We start from the raw sequence: 17,574 nt of genomic DNA on the forward strand, positions 1-17,574 counted from the left end.
TGTACCTGACTTTACAGTGGTCACAACAAAAGTTCAGGTATCGAACACAAAAAAAAAAAAAAAAAAAAATCACAGACCTATTTATTTAAACCCGAGACAGAGCATCAGCAACCACATTTTCTGACCCCTTTATGTGTCAAATCTCTAAATTATAACTTTGTATAACCAACGCCCAACACATGAGACGCTGGTTGTGGTTGTACATGCGGCCCAAAAAAACTAAAGGATTGGGGTCAGTATACACCACAACAGGCAACACACTGGAGCCAACATAAACTTCGAAAAACTGTAATGCAAACAACAGCGCCAGAGTCTCCTGTTCTATGGTGGAGTAACGGGACTGGCAACTGTTGAATTTTTTAGAGTAGTAACAAACTGGGTGATCTACTCCATCATGTTCCTGCAACAGTACAGCACCCGCACCCACAGAACTGGCATCCACCTCCAACTTAAACGGTTTTTCAAAATCTGGGGCAGACAGAACCGGAGAAGTGCACAATAGGTCTTTCACAGACTCAAAAGCAGACTGACACTCATCAGTCCACTTAAATGACACCGAAGGACTAAGTAATTGGGTCAGTGGGGCTACGACAGTGGAGAAATTCTTGCAAAAGGTTCGGTAATACCCAGTCATGCCCAAGAACCTGCGCAATTCACGCCGAGTAGCAGGAGCAGGAAACCGTGTGATAGCTTCTACCTTGGAAGTTGGGGTGCGAACCTGACCTCTTCCCACCTCCTTACCCAAGTACGTTACGGTTGCTTTTCCAAATTCGCATTTGGCCAAGTTGAGGGTTAACGATGCGCTGGCCAAGCGTGCAAACACAGCCCTCAACGTGTCTATGTGATCAGCCCAGGTAGTGGAATGAATCACTAGGTCATCCAGGTACAATCAGGAATATCCAGGTACAATAAGGAATATCAGCCAATACTATATTTACCAACCGTTGAAAGGTGGCCGGGGCGTTCCTCATTCCAAACGCCATCACCGTGTACTGGCAGAAACTGTCCGGAGTTACAAAAGCAGACACCCCAGAAGCATGCGGGGTTAAAGGTACCTGCCAATACCCTTTTAATAAATCAAGCTTGGTGACATGAGCAGCTGAGCCAATGGTGTCAATACAGTCATCCATGCGAGGTAAAGGAAATGAGTCAGGGATCGTAACCTTATTCACTTTCCGGTAGTCCGTGCAAAACCTTTGAGTCCCGTCTGGCTTTGGAATCAGCAAGCAGGGAGAACTCCAAGGACTGCTACTGGGGACTGCCATTCCATTTTTTATCAAATAGTTTACCTCGGCTTTCATTGCTGATCTCTTACTTAAATTAACACGATATGGATGTTGTTTGATTGGCGCAGCATCGCCTACCTTTATATCGTGTTCCAACACAGTTGTCCGACTCGGGACATCCTTAAAGAGACTCAGAAAATCAGCAATTAGTAACTGTATATCAGCACTCTGCTGATCACTCAAATGCTCCAGATGTGAGGGAAGAGACGCTAACATCTCAGAATTACCCAAATGAGCACACTGCTCTGGAGTATTTCGCATCGCTAAACTGTCCTCATCAGTTACCCAGAGTCCAGGTTGGGTATCCTGCTTAACAGCGGCAACAGCGGCAACCACCGGACTTGTACTGGTACCAGATTTGGAACCATCTCTAACCTGATATGATATGAAAAGAACGGGACACAGCTTTTAGATCAAAGTGACGTTTCATTTTCTTCTGAGTGGAAGACAGTTTCTCTCTAGCTGCTGCCCATGCATCATGCAGCCTTTCTCGGACTTGATTTACATAGTCTAGGACGTTAGTAGAAGACTCTGTTGAATCGCTAGCCATAATTTGTTCTTTTAGTATCTTTAGAGGCCCTCTCACCGTGTGACCAAAGACTAGCTCAGCGGGGCTAAACCCAAGAGACTCTTGCACAGTCTCCCGAATCGCAGACAGCACATATGGAATCCCTTCATCCCAATCCTTCTCGGTGTCCTTGCAGTATTTACTTAACATGGCCTTTAGGGTCTGATGCCAACGTTTCAGCGCACCCTGACTCTCCGGGTGGTAAGCGCTGGACAACTTATGGGTCACCTACAAGGTCTTCAACACTCCCTCAAACAATTTAGATGTAAAATTTGTTCCTTGATCTGTTTGTATGGTTTTTGGGAACCCAAAAGTAGAGAAATACTTAATCAGGGCTTTCACCACTGCCTTACTGGTGACTGTACGCATAGGAATTGCTTCAGGGTACCTAGTAGCAGTGCACATTATGGTAAGCAGAAATTGGTTTCCAGACTTAGTCCGTGGTAAGGGACCAACACAATCAATTAACACCTTCTCAAACGGCTCTCCCATGACCGGAATCGGGCATAAAGGAGCCGGGGGAACTACCTGGTTAGGCTTCCCTACCACTTGGCACGTACTACATGTACGGCAGAAACAAGCCACATCCTGTTTCATTCCCGGCCAAAAGAAATGACGGAGGAGGCGATCATACGTTTTAGTCACCCCTAAATGACCAGACCAGGGAATATCATGAGCTAAAGACGTTACATGTGTCCGAAACAAGGCTGAAACTACAATCCGGAAAACCGAACTCCAATCCTTCCCTGGATCCGTGCGGGGAGTCCATTTTCTCATTAGCAGACCGTCCTTCAAGTAATATTTCACACCCGTCGTAGTGGTTTCCTCCAACTTCACAACAGAGGCAAAACATTTAGCTAAGCTCAGATCCTCTTTTTGGGAAGCTATTAGCTTTTCCCTAGTCAATGGTACTCTTAAATCGTCACCCGAGGAATCCATTTTCTTTTCTACCTCAAGAGCAACCTTAGCTGAACTACTTGGGATCACAGAAGTAGAACACGGGACTTCTTCTCCAGTCCACATAGGTGCAAGCACAGAGTCAGATAGGTCAAGCATGCTACCCAAGCGACGCGACTGGGCACGCGTAATTACGCATGCAGGAAAGGCCTCAGGAAATGTAGTGGCCAAAACATCTCCGCTAGACTGCACATCTGGCTTGTCTATTACCTCTAACACTGGCACAACTTTACCTCCTGCTAGATCATTACCCATGATTAGAGCCACCCCATTTATGGGAAGTTGGGACTGTACACCAACTCTGAAGCATTCACTCACCAAATGGACAGTGTGTAAGGGGACAGGGACACAACCCATTTCAATCCCCCTCAACAATACACTAGAACCACAGTAAGACTCAGCTGACCAGGGCAGAACACTTGAGAGAATTATAGACTGAGCCGCCCCAGTATCTCTCAATATCAAAATGGGCTCCTGGTCTTTAGAATCACCTGTCAGGGAAACAAAGCCTTTAAATATGAACGGGTCATACGTTGGGTCACAACCACTCGGTCGAACGGCAGAACTCTCTTGTACCGTGCCCTGTGTAGCCATCTTGATTAACCCCACACCTTTGGGGTGTTTAGGGGTTGATGGCGGGGACTTGCGTTTTAAAGTCACACAATCGTCAATGATATGCCCAACCTTATGACAGTAAAAGCATGCACGCTCCTCCTTTTGAGATGGTCGTGCATGTACCGTGTAACGAGGGGAGTTATAGGCAGGTGCAGAAACAACTGGTCTAGTTTCACTACGGTGAGTGGGAAACACAGTTTTATGTGTTAACACGAATTCATCGGCCAGCACCGCGGCTTCCGATAACTTATTAACCTTTTGTTCGTTAATGTATACAACCAACCGCTCTGGAAGGCTGTTTTTAAATTCCTCCAACAAAATTAACTCACGAAGACTTTCAAAAGTTTTAACTTTACTTGCCAAACACCATTTGTCCAATAGGGACTCCTTTTCTCTCGCAAATTCGACAAAGGTTTTTATAGTGGATTTGGTGTGCCGTCGAAACTTTTGGCGATAAGCCTCTGGCACCAGCTCATATCCACGTAGCACAGTAGCCTTAACAATGTCATAGTTAAGACTATCAGCAAGGGAGAGGGTACCCAGCACCTCCTGCGCCTTACCAGACAATTTACACTGAAGTAACAGTGGCCACACGTCCCTAGGCCAATTTAAGGCCACTGCTATACGTTCAAATGCACTAAAGTACGAATCCACCTCAGACTCACAAAATTGAGGAACTAAAGCAATATGCCGGCTGATGTCAAATGTGTTTGCAGCGCTCTGAGCGGAAGATCCCCCAGTGGGCATGGCAGAAGCAGCTGCAAGCCTCGCCCTCTCTGCGTCCAATTCCAACTTTCGCAGTTCAAAATCCATCTGCCTTATTCGGATATCCCTCTCAGCTTCCAACTCCAGTTTACGCATCTCCAACTTGTGCTGGAGCTCCTCTTTTCGGATCTGAGCCCTCTCTTCGGCGTCCAGCTGTAGCGGTACAGCAGGAGGCATGGGAGAGAAGGGATCAAACCGAGGCAAGGTGGCCGGGGCCTTATACTCAGCCTCAGGAGGTCTATCCGGGGACCCCGGAGTATCCACCCCCTCCTCAAACACAGGTTGAGACAAAACTAGCACCTGCTGTTCAAGCAGTGCGGCCAACACTAAAGCACGTACCTCCGCCTTAACAAATCCCCTTGGCACAGAGACACCCAACTGGGCTGCCAAGGATTCTAAATCCACTCTCCTACAATTTTCAAAATCCTCCCATGTAGGGTTATCCAGAAAGTCTTTTACATCAAAGGTGGCCATTTTATGAGTCACCCTAAACAAACACACTAAACCCACTACCACACTTTACACAATCCAAAGCTACAAACACAGAGTGTGTGCACAGGCTGATTTAAAATATCCCGGACGAGCCCCCATGTTACGTTCCCACCTAGGTTGGAACTCGTTTTACAGGTGGGGAACGTAAAAACCTGTGCTGGCGCACCCTGTATAATCAGCAGTGGACAGTGAAGTAGTGTGGTGGGGGGGGGGTGCAGCTGAAACAAATGAGGCCTGACACGTAAAATTTGTGTTTGGTCCCCGTGGGACATTTAGTAGGTGACACAAACAAACAACAACAAAACAAAAGGTACACACATAACCAAATCAGGGAGGAGAAGGGGATTGGGGGGATTGGGGTCAAAGTAAGGAAATAAACAAAAGGTCCCTTTTGTTCTACACCCCTTTCCCTGCCTAACACAATCTATCCCTAACCAGCTCACCTCTCTATTGCAAAAACTACAGGGGTGACCCCACCCAGCTAACTTAGTGTGTGTAACAAAGGTTTACCTACGTGATGGAAAATGTACACCCATGGGCAGAACTACCTACCCCTTCTCCAGAACAGAGGTAGAGTACCATTGGGTCTCATTCGACCAGATCCCAAACAAAACAATGTCAGCCAGGCCATACAACAAAACACAGCCTCTCCTTTCGCTTTCTCTCTCTCTTCTGTTCCTCAACCAGGCTGGTTATATAGGCCACCAGCTCGTTAGCTGATTGCTCCCCAGGTTTTATATGGCCACGCCTCCTCGCCAACAGCCAACCAGCACTGCACACCTGTAAGCCATGACAAAAAACAAAACACTACCCCCACTCACAGTTAAAGGCAGAGACACAAAACATGGGGACATGTAACACTGGAATAAATGAACAAGCCTATTGAAACCCTTGAGGCGTCCGAAGTGACCTTAATGGAATGCACTACAGTTACTACTGAGGTCCACAGGAATACACGGCTCGACAGCGCTGTGACTCTCTGTCAGTCTGGCTACAGTGCTGAAGAGAAACCTGGAGTTGTTTTTATTTTTCTCGATTAATGATGAGTAATAAGATGCTCTTGCGTTACGGAGAGCCTTCTTATATGTTTTAACGCTGTCTTGCCAAGTTAGCCTAGATCCTTCTGATTTGGTGGAACGCCATGACCGCTCAAGTTTCCGCACAGTTTGCTTTAAGTTCCGGGTTTGAGAGTTATACCAAGGGGCGAACTTCCTTCTTGTTGCCATTCTTCTTTTGAGGGGAGCAATACCGTCCAGTGCCATTCTCAAAGAGCCTGTGGCAGTATCGACAAGATGGTCGATTTGTGACGGACTGAAGTTTTCACAGGAGTCTTCTGATATCTTGAGACAGGACACTGAACTTAGAGCAGAGGGAATGGCTTCTTTAAATGAGGCTACAGCGGTGTCCGATAAACATCGACTGTAGAAACCCTTGGCAGGAGGAGGAGAATCTGGCAGTAGAAATTCAAAGGTTATCAGACAATGGTCGGACAGGAGAGGGTTCTGTGGAAAGATTGTTATGTGTTAAGTTTAAGTTTAAGTAAGGGTTGAAGAGGAGATCCGGGGCGGGACTAAAGCTCAACACGAGACCCTCATGACGGTTACAAACTGTCTGTGGATCGAACAGAAGACGTTTCTTCATCCACCACTATATATAATAATAATATTCATAATAATAGACTTTGTTATACAACACATTTAAAACCCACTTTACCAAGTCGTCAGTCCGCTGGTTTTCATTTCCTGACTTCTTTGGTTCGTGCCCCCCCCCCCAACTGTTAGAATGATGGGAAACATGAGTGACTGATTTATGTCGCTACATTCATTCATTCATTGTTCCGTTCTGAAAAACCTGAAAATGTGGCCTTAGAGAAAGGAAACTTATCGGAACCTGCCTTTCTACAAAGGGCCCATTTGATCTCCTCATTTAAAAATACTAAAGCGGCTGTGGTGCCGCTGCGTCGTGTGTCCACCTGGGGGCGCCAGATGAACGTCAACATCCCACTATCGTCCTTCAAAGTCATAGTGAGAAACCATCTAAGATGCTGAGATGAACCATTTGGCATTCCCCTTTATTATAAGGGGGGTTCCTCACATGATTTTATTTGTCACATTGTATACCGCTCCATCACAGTTTGTAGTGGGGGGGGGGCAAGAGGCTCAAATGATAATGTCCAGGTCCGGGGGGAGGACCATATCCAGAGAGAACCAGGTGCAGAGAGGACCAGGTACAGGAAGGACCAGGTGCAGAGAGGACCAGGTACAGGGAGGACCAGGTGCAGGGAGGACCAGGTGCAGGAAGGACCAGGTGCAGCGTGGACCAGGGGCAGGGAGGACCAGGTGCAGAGTGGACCAGGTACAGGGAGGACCAGGTACAGGAAGGACCAGGTGCAGCGTGGACCAGGTACAGGGAGGACCAGGTGCAGCGTGGACCAGGTACAGGAAGGACCAGGTGCAGCGTGGACCAGGTACAGGGAGGACCAGGTGCAGAGTGGACCAGGTGCAGCGTGGACCAGGTACAGGGAGGACCAGGTGCAGAGTGGACCAGGTGCAGCGTGGACCAGGTGCAGGGAGGACCAGGTGCAGAGTGGACCAGGTGCAGAGTGGACCAGGTACAGGGAGGACCAGGTACAGGAAGGACCTGGTGCAGCGTGGACCAGGTACAGGGAGGACCAGGTGCAGAGTGGACCAGGTGCAGAGTGGACCAGGTACAGGGAGGACCAGGTGCAGAGTGGACCAGGTGCAGAGTGGACCAGGTACAGGGAGGACCAGGTGCAGAGTGGACCAGGTGCAGAGAGGACCAGGTACAGGGAGGACCAGGTGCAGAGTGGACCAGGTGCAGCGTGGACCAGGTACAGGGAGGACCATGTCCAGAGAAGACCATGTGCGAAGACAGCTAGCCACAGGAAAGACCAGGTGCGGGGGGAGGGGCCCAGATGTCCTGGGCCTTCCCCATTGGGGGTGCTCTCGGTCTCCCGGGCTAATGGACCACTTTACCCCTCAGCGCCCCCCCTCGGCTCATCGTCATGGAGATCTCCACGGAGATGGGGACCACCAACCATCGGGACCACAGCAGGTTGTGGGATACACCCTCTGGGCAGGTCTTGGGCCGCCCCCCCTCCCCCGGTGCTGGAGCATCATCGCTCCATATTGTGAAGAGGAGTTGTGCTCCGCTCGCCCGGGACGTCACAAGAACAGAAAACAAGCATCCTCTCCAGATTTGGGCAGATAACTCCGTTAACCTTTGACCTCTACTCAATAGAGAAATCTGTTATATTCAATGAAAGAAGGAACGTCTGGCTTTGTTACGTGGAACAAACACACACACACACATACACACACACACACACACACACACACACACACACACACTTAAAATGTTTGTAATCCACTCTACTGATTGGAGCTGCTCCTGAAAGTCATCAACAATGTGTGGAACCTCATTATTCTTCTCACCACTCACACATACGTTGGAATTATCCTGGTGATGCTTACAAAGTCAAAATAATGAGGTACTTCCTCAATGATTTTAGTAACTGGATTGTTATTTTTCATGTGACCTGATGACCCTGCGTTGTCTTACAGGGAATATGTCTGACAAGGTTGGATCAAATGGAACTTGTGGCTGTGAAGAACATCCGTGAGTCCTTATTACTTTATAATTGACTTTAATTGACCTGATTTCTTCTTTTATAATCTAATATTTTTACCAGGAGCATGATGTTCGATGAAGCTGAAGCTGCAGCCCGATTCTTCCCGACCCGGAGGGAGAGACTTCGATCCTGTTCCACAGAAAGACCTCGCAGTAAGCTCTCACTCACCATACCACATACTCAGTGTGTAGTCACAATAAACACATGTAGTATCAATAAGTATGTGTACTCAGTGTGTAGTCACAATAAACACATGTAGTATCAATAAGTGTGTGTACTCAGTGTGTAGTCACAATAAACACATGTAGTATCAATAAGTATGTGTACTCAGTGTGTAGTCACAATAAACACATGTAGTATCAATAAGTATGTGTACTCAGTGTGTAGTCACAATAAACACATGTAGTATCAACAAGTATGTGTACTCAGTGTGTAGTCACAATAAACACATGCAGTATCAATAAGTATGTGTACTCAGTGTGTAGTCACAATAAACACATGTAGTATCAATAAGTATGTGTACTCAGTGTGTAGTCACAATAAACACATGTAGTATCAATAAGTATGTGTACTCAGTGTGTAGTCACAATAAACACATGTAGTATCAATAAGTATGTGTACTCAGTGTGTAGTCACAATAAACACATGTAGTATCAATAAGTATGTGTACTCAGTGTGTAGTCACAAAGAACACATGTAGTATCAATAAGTATGTGTACTCAGTGTGTAGTCACAATAAACACATGTAGTATCAATAAGTATGTGTACTCAGTGTGTAGTCACAAAGAACACATGTAGTATCAATAAGTATGTGTACTCAGTGTGTAGTCACAATAAACACATGTAGTATCAATAAGTGTGTGTACTCAGTGTGTAGTCACAATAAACACATGTAGTATCAATAAGTGTGTGTACTCAGTGTGTAGTCACAAAGAACACATGTAGTATCAATAAGTATGTGTACTCAGTGTGTAGTCACAAAGAATACATGTAGTATCAATAAGTATGTGTACTCAGTGTGTAGTCACAATAAACACATGTAGTATCAATAAGTATGTGTACTCAGTGTGTAGTCACAATAAACACATGTAGTCTCAATAAGTATGTGTACTCAGTGTGTAGTCACAAAGAACACATGTAGTATCAATAAGTATGTGTACTCAGTGTGTAGTCACAAAGAACACATGTAGTATCAATAAGTATGTGTACTCAGTGTGTAGTCACAATAAACACATGTAGTATCAATAAGTATGTGTACTCAGTGTGTAGTCACAATAAACACATGTAGTATCAATAAGTATGTGTACTCAGTGTGTAGTCGATGACACTTTTCTAACTACACAGGGAGCAGCTCCTATGAAACGGGTCGACTGAATTTCTAAAGAACAGAAGAAATGCTCTGGAGGAACGACCCCCGCAAAGTGACCTAAAGATGGATGGAAACGTTGCCATGGAAACCTTCTGCGTCTAATTCAGACGAGTTTATTTAGCACCCGTCGTCTACTCTTATTTTGTTCATCTTTTTTCCTGTTTATAATAATTGCTTTATAAAAGTATTATTTAGTGGAACTCCAATAAAGAGGCTGCATGTCGGCCAAATGTCAACTAACGGTCCCACAAAATGTAACTTTGAGTTTGCAGTGATATGGAACAATGGGTCAATGTGAACAGCACCTGTACATTATCGCTCAATGATGCACCCTGTGACTCGCTCTCAACCAACCACAGCGCTGGATTTCATCTACCCGCGTTATAAAGATGTATAAAATGTCTGGAAATTTGATGAATATTGCACTTTCTTATTACTTGTTCTTCTGCGTTTGTATCTCTGGTTGAAATGCTTCCTTTGGATAAAATCTATAAACCTCAATAAACTACTGCAATGCAATCACTGGATCTTTGACTCATTGAAGCAAACGCGTCCGCAACGGAATCCAACAATTATTAAACCTACTCTGTTTCAAGTTTGGCAGATGACAGAATTTCGTATAACAAAAAGTTGCAATGAGCGCAGACACAGATTATTAATATGTTGGGACCCTGTTGCATAGGGTCACAGATTATTTGTTTTTTTTCATATAGTATGTGAAGCTGGTGGGACTTAACAAAGTCAGTTGTTGTAACTGACTAAAGCTCAGATGCTTAATTTGGGCTTTCAAGTTGTTGATCCTCTTAGGATAAAAAAAGAATAAGATAAGGTAAAAATAAAAAAACTACACATGATAATATGGAGATAAAAGTTACAACATACTACATTGTTGCTCACTGTTACAAACTTGCCAGCTCACTAAGTGTTATATTTATAAAAAAAAAGACATGCAAGCTAAACATGGTGAAAGAAGAATAAAGAAATAGAAACAATTTTAAATCATACTTTTTTCTTCCTCTCAGCCATTAAACATAATAGTACTTGCTATCAGGGACATAAGAAGTGCTTTTACATAAGTAGGGGATTCCGTTGTGGGTGTAAAGTCTTGTTTGATAACCTTGTGCTTATTTTTACATTTATTTGACTTCCAACGTAATGTTATCGGCAGGTCTGGCCCTCTCGTTTCTAGAAATCTCCCCACTTGTCCCATTTTTAGGTTAATTAATCAACACCGTGACACCACCTCACCCCCCCCTCCGGCTCGAGTTGGTCTCGCCCGTGGAGCCACAGCTTTAACTTAAACGCACATGTCGGGTGTGTTGTGGGCGAGAGCCTGTCAGCTGGGGACAAGCCGGCGGGCTGTTACTGGCTGGAGGCGTGGACCGGGAGGTGGCAGGTGGCAGGTGGCAGGTGGCAGGTGGCAGGTGGCAGGTGGCAGGTGGCAGGTGGCAGGTGGCAGAGGGAAGTGACGTAGCAGGAAGCGAGTCAGGCGAGATGGACGTAGGTGGCGGGAAAGATAGAGAGTGGGAAACTGCGCGGAAAAAGAAACGTCCAAAGATCCAAAGTGACCAATCGGATGACAGTGAATATGCTGATAGAGGAGAAGCAACAGAGAGGAGGAGGGATGAATACAAGGTCATCGTTAAATGGACGCAAGAAGGGGCTTCTTTTGGTGAGTGGAATCCAATCCGGCTCACTAGATCCATACATAAGGAAATTGGAGAGATAAAGAGTGCTAGAGTGCAGAGAAATGGATCCTTGCTGATAATGTGCAGGGATGGAGGACAACAAGGGAGAGCAATTAGGATGAATACAATAAATAGCAAGAAAGTGCAATGTTCCATGGCTGGTGACAAAAAACTAGTCAGGGGGGTCATCTCAGGAGTCCCAGTCAATGTATCCGAGGACGATGTTAAAACAAACGTAAGTAATGCAAAAATAACTGAGTTAAACGGATTAAATCGAACAGAAATGGGGTTAAAAGTGACAGCCTTTCAGTTTTGATCACTTTTGGGGAGGGGAAACTACTGGAAACAATCTATATTGGATACTTGTGTTATGAGGTCAGGCCGTACATCCCCCTCCACTCAGATGTTACAAGTGTCAGAGATTTGGACATGTGGCGGCTGTGTGTAGAGGAAACCAAAGGTGTGGAAGATGCGGAGGAGACCAGGAGTACGGCAAATGCACCTAAGGAGCAAAGCTGAAATGTTGCACAGCTCAGCGTGCGGTGGATGTGAGGAAAGCAAAAGAGCAGCACAGGTACAGAGAGTCAAAGTACCTGGAAGTGGAAGGATTAAAGTGGGAAACTGTTAGAGACACTAGATGAAGAAACACAACCATCTCAAACATGGGCTGGATCTTCCCAATGTGCTTATTATATTACAATGGGATGCGAGAAGCTTAACAGCAAATGGACCGGAGTTTAAGAAACACATAGATAATTTAAATGAGAAACCTAATGTTATCTGTATTTAAGAGACATGGTGAAAACCACAATGGGATTTGGGGATAAAAGGGTACTCTGTTGTTAGAAGAGATCGTGAATCTGGCAAAGGTGGAGGAGCAGCAACATTCACACAGAATGAGGTGAGTTATGAGATAATGCAGGTTAATACGGAACATGAATCCACTGTGGTGAAGGTGTGGACTGAAAGAGCTGCTGCTTGTGTTTTCTCCTCCCATCCTCTTCTGTTTCAATCGGTGCTTCACAGGTGTGGTGAGTTGCTGCTGACGATGTGGGCGTGGCAGGTGATTCTCCAGCCAATCCAGCGCGGCTCTCCTCTATGTCTAATGTTTGTTTGTGAGGGCTTGCGAGGAGGGTTGTTGGGATAGAGGTTGAGAGAGAAACTTTGTGATTTATTTGGTTTATGTTGTTTGTTAAAACTGTGTTTTATGTACTTACCCCAAGAGCGCTGTGGAGCAGGGCTAGGTAAGACACCCTGGGGTCTACATACACACGTAGGAAAAACCTGTTGGACCCACTAGGTGAGAAGCCAGTGGCTGTCACCCAGTGTGTTGTAGCAGTTTAAGTAAGTGGTGTGACAGGTTACATTGTGGTAGGTAGCTTTAGAGGAATAGGGAAGCTCAGGGTCCTTCTTTTTGTTTCTTTGCTTTGACAGACCACTGGCACCGCCCTACTCCACAGGCCTTGCTACCTATTAGCCCTCCTATCCCCTGTCTACCATTTTGTGTGTATTTATATGGTATGTACTTGTCCTTTCTTTTCATTATTATTTTGTGGAAAATAAACCCACCCTTCTGTACTTTTTCGTAGCAGCGTGTGTTTATTATTGATTGTTATTGTGGTGCATAGGGTACAGGTTCCAGCATCCAACAGCCGTGGTCTTGGGAAGTTACGCCTCCACCTCCTCTTCTGAGCCGGGGTGGAGGCGTAAAAGAGGTGATATAGATATAATTAACTTTTATAATCCATGTGGGGAGATAAGCAAAGGTATATTAGAGGAGGTAAGGGGAGACGTACAAAATGTAATATGGTGTGGGGATTTCAACTCCTAATACATGACATAATACATCATAATATACTGTATTATGGGGAAGCAAGAGCACAGATGCAAATGGTGTTCAGGTGGAAGAATTTTTAGATGATCACGGTTTGGTTTGTCTCAATAACGGGGAAGGAACACGATATAAAAGTAATCAAAATACAGAGGCAGCACTTGACCTAACACTTGTAAACAGTACTTTAGCAGGTGTAAGCACATGGAGTGGGATAGAACATACGACAATGGGTAGCGACCACTACCCCAGAGTGACTAAAGTTAAAGAAACAAGTGCAACAAGATGTGGGGGAATTAAAGAAGGTTATCAAGTGGATATAAATATTTAATGGTGAATTAGTTCATGAAATCATTCAGTCTGCTGAGGAGACAATCCCTAAAAGTGCAGGAACCAAACGTACCAAGAATGTTCCCCGGTGGAATAATGACTGTAGAAAAGCTATAAAAAACAGAAATAAGGCAAAAGGAAACCACTTGATTCCCAGGAGGCGTTGATCCATTATAAGAGGGCACAGGCAATAGTAAGGAAAACAATAAGACCCCAAAAACGCACATTCTGGAGGCAATATTGTAGCAGCATTGGAAGAGAGGTCCAGCTGTCAGACGTGTGGGGCATGATCAGGAGAATGGGGGGGTCAGAAGGAACTATAAGTTACCAGTGATGAACGGTGGGGACAAAATGGCGGTCAGCAGTAAAGAAAAGGCTGAATTTCTTCACACACGTTTAGGAAGGTGCACAGCTCTGACAACCTAACTGATGAGGCCAGACACTGGAGGGATGAGGCATGTTTGGAGAATTCCAAAATACTAGAGAATAAAGAGGAACCAGACCCGATAGACCTGCCATTTAGGATGTTTGAACTGAGAAGAGCAGTTAGTAGGACTAGACAAACAACACCAGGGAAAGATGGTATATGCTATAAAATGTTAGAACAAATGGAAGAAAATGCTCTGGGCAACGTGTTAAGACTTTATAATAGAGTTTGGGGAAATGGCCAACTGCCATCAGTGTGGAAACAAGCTGTAATAGTTCTAAAACGATCCGTCGGACCCGAATGGCTACGGACCTGCTGCCCTGACCTCTCACTTATGTAAAATCATGGAACGGATGGTCACAGGAAGACTAACGTTCTTAATAGAGAGTAAAGGTCTTTTATCCCCACATCAGAGTGGGTTCCGTAGACGATGACAATAAAAACACTCACGTGTCTCCTGTGCAGATCTGGTCTCACCCAGAGAAACCCGGCTGGCATGAGATGCTGTTGTAGGCGTTGTTGGCGGTCGAGCCTCTTGTCGCGGTGCAGTAAACATTATTTTGTGGGTCAAAGCATACTCATCCGCTAACACAGCGGCTCGAGACAATGTCGGCACTTTCTGTTCATTTAAATGCACAACAATTCTGTCAGTTAGATGGTTTTTAAAATCTTCTAAAAGGACCAGCTCCCTTATCTCAGCAAACGTCTTGACCTTGCTAGCCGCACACCAGCGATCGAATAGTGTCTCTTTATCCCTGGCGAACTCTACAAAAGTGCAGGTCTGAGGCTTTTTGTGGTTCCTAAAACGTTGTCTATATGCCTCTGGAACCAACTCGTAGGCCCTTAACACAGTTGCTTTAACTATTTCGTAATCCCCACTCTCTTCTAGAGAGAGAGACGCCACAACCTCCTGGGCTTTGCCAGACAGTTTGCACTGTAGGAGGATGGACCAAACCTCCCGTGGCCAGTGCAGCGCCGTAGCCACACGCTCAAATGCTGAAAAGTATGAATCTACTTCAGCCTCCCGGAAAAGCGGCACCACAGCAATATTCTTGCTCACCTCAAACCGACCGAGGTTGGGAGCTAACTGAACCCCAACACCAGCCTCTAACTCGAGCTGCCTGATTCGCACCTCTTTCTCTGCGTCTATTTCTTTCTTTCTAATTTCAAATTGTCTGTCCTTTTCCCTCTCCTCTCGTTCCATCTCTAGGCGAGCCAGCCGGTACTCGAGCCTAGCCGCAGCACTTCTGGCCCCAGAGGAACGAGGCGAAAGGTCGGCCCTAGGTAAAACCACTGGTGCAGCGGCCCCCAACCCCTGTTCATCACCCAGCAGTGCACCCACAGTCTTTTCATCCCCAGACTCTTCACCTGAGGCCTCACTGCCCTCGCCCATCCCCTCACAAACCCCCTGGTGAACCAACCCTTTTTTTATCAACTCCAACATCTCTGCCTTGAGGGCCTGCCTTGGGATGGAGATTTTATAATGATCGGCGACGGCGAATAACTCTGACCTGCGCATCCCTCCCAGCTGGTCAAGGGATGGAGCCGCTAGAAAAACAGCCAGTGCTGGAGCAGCCATTCTAGTAGGTACACACGCCACCACCACAAACCAAACTAGCAACTTGTTGCTGAAATCACACTACAACACCACCCCTTCGCACCAGCACCCACCAGGACCTCGTGTTCACAGGGAAGTCGGGAGATTGACAATCCCGGACGAGCCCCCACTTGTTACGTCTCCCCTAGTCTAGGTATAAGGGAGCGCAACCCCCGCAAACATGAGCCCTGATGAACGCGGCGACCAGAGGTATGGGGTCGTGGTGTGAGTGACTACTACGAACACATAGGCAAACGGTGCAAACAAAATAGGAGGTTTATTCTCTCCTTACAAGGAAAAACCAAACAAATGTTCAGGGGAAAAGGGGCTGGGCGAGACCAAAGCAAAGAAACAAACAAAAAGGGTGAACACTTCCCTAACTGACCTAATTTCCTCCCCCCCCTTTACTCTACCTCGGGCACGGATTAGGCCCGCTAACCAAAAGTACAGGGAGTGGTCCGCCCAGGTCTTGCCTAGTGTATCTAGACAGGCAGTCAGCTACGGGTGGTGTATACCCATGGGTCTCTTCCCTAACAATACCCCTTTTTCCCCCCCTTTGCAACACAGGAAGAAAAAATGTGTAACTCAAATAACAAACGGTATACACAACAAATGTAACATACACACTAACCCAAAAAGCCCACGCTCTGGGACTACCTTTTAACAAAAAAAACCTCTCTCTCGCTCTCTCTCTCTCTCTCTCTCTCTCTCTCTCTCTGAACAAGATACTCACAAACCCCAAACGACGGAAATAAACACAGAACCATGAGCGAGGACACCAGCGATCCACCAGAAGCGCTCTGCCATCAGAGCTGCAAAACCCTCCTCTCCGTTCGTCCTCACGATCTACAATGACAGGTCTTTATAGACCTGCACCAGCTGCATCCAATAATGAAGGGGAGGAGTCCAGGTTGGTCGTATCCAATCGGCTGCACCTTGGTTGAAGGGTAGCCATCTTACCTGCAGATTTCCTGTACCTGGAGAAACAGGACACAAACCAACACAAACACCCCCCAAAACGTAACATGAGATTAGAGTACAAGGAAAGCGGTAGCGAATAAATGTTTGATAATTTTTTGTCCCTGAGAGATGCTCACAGTGAACTGTGAGCAAGGAGGGAATTTGTTAGGAATTTAAGTAGAAGTGCACACCTAGTGGTGGGAAGTATGTTACGTGTAACAATGTTTAGAATAGAATTGTAGTTGTTGTGATGTTAGATAGTAGATATTACATTTGTATGTTAAATAAAGTGAATGTATTATAGACAATAACAATTTAAAGTCATATAAATCATATAAATACTCTACACATTAACATCCTGTCATGATGTAATGTTAAAACCTGGGGACGTAAGCTATAGGCCGTTCTTTATGGATTTCTCCTACTTTTCCCCAGAGAGGGTTTTTAGTAGTAGTTTTTCTCTCCTGTCAGGTATTAATTTAGCAATGTAAGACAGCCAAATGAGGCAATGTGTTGCACCAGATAAACTGTGATAAACCATTAAGTACTGTGATCCTATATGTTGTGTGGTAACTGAAGTGTACTAGTTATAAAATGAAGACAAACTATGTATATGATGTTATTTTCACTCTTTGAGGCATAAAGCCGAGATGTGTTTAAATAGAATGAATTGGACAGGGAGAGATGAGACAGAGAGGGGGATCCAGAGACACACGTGGCAGTTCACACCTTGATGTGAAAAGGCTGGACCAGGAAGGAGCCAATGACATTCAAATACACCCAGAAGACCACCCCCCCCGGGAGCTTCAAATCAGCAAACCAAGGAACAAGAAGATTAGATTTATCCTGCAGCCGTCCTGAGGAGTCACTTTTGACTGGGCCGGGGAAATCTCTATTTCGCAAAATATATCACTATTCACATTGTTTTTCACTTTGTAATTGTAGGCCTTACTCTTTGTTTAGTTATTAAATACTTTTTGATTTGTAAAACCCGAGCTAGTTGACTTTTGATTCACCGTATCCTGCCTGGACGAGAA

At 45.6% G+C, this 17,574-nt stretch overlaps 1 long non-coding RNA gene across 1 annotated transcript; it reads left to right on the forward strand.

Moving 5' to 3' along the window:
- Positions 1 to 8,244: 8,244 nt before the first annotated feature.
- LOC134104135 (uncharacterized) lies at positions 8,245 to 10,223 on the forward strand. Its single transcript, XR_009941603.1, has 3 exons — positions 8,245 to 8,322; positions 8,396 to 8,487; positions 9,680 to 10,223. It is a non-coding gene; the product is annotated as an uncharacterized LOC134104135 (long non-coding RNA).
- Positions 10,224 to 17,574: the final 7,351 nt, after the last annotated feature.

Source organism: Pungitius pungitius, chromosome 14 (genome assembly GCF_949316345.1).
Source record: "Pungitius pungitius chromosome 14, fPunPun2.1, whole genome shotgun sequence".
Classification (NCBI taxonomy): Eukaryota; Metazoa; Chordata; class Actinopteri; order Perciformes; family Gasterosteidae; genus Pungitius; species Pungitius pungitius.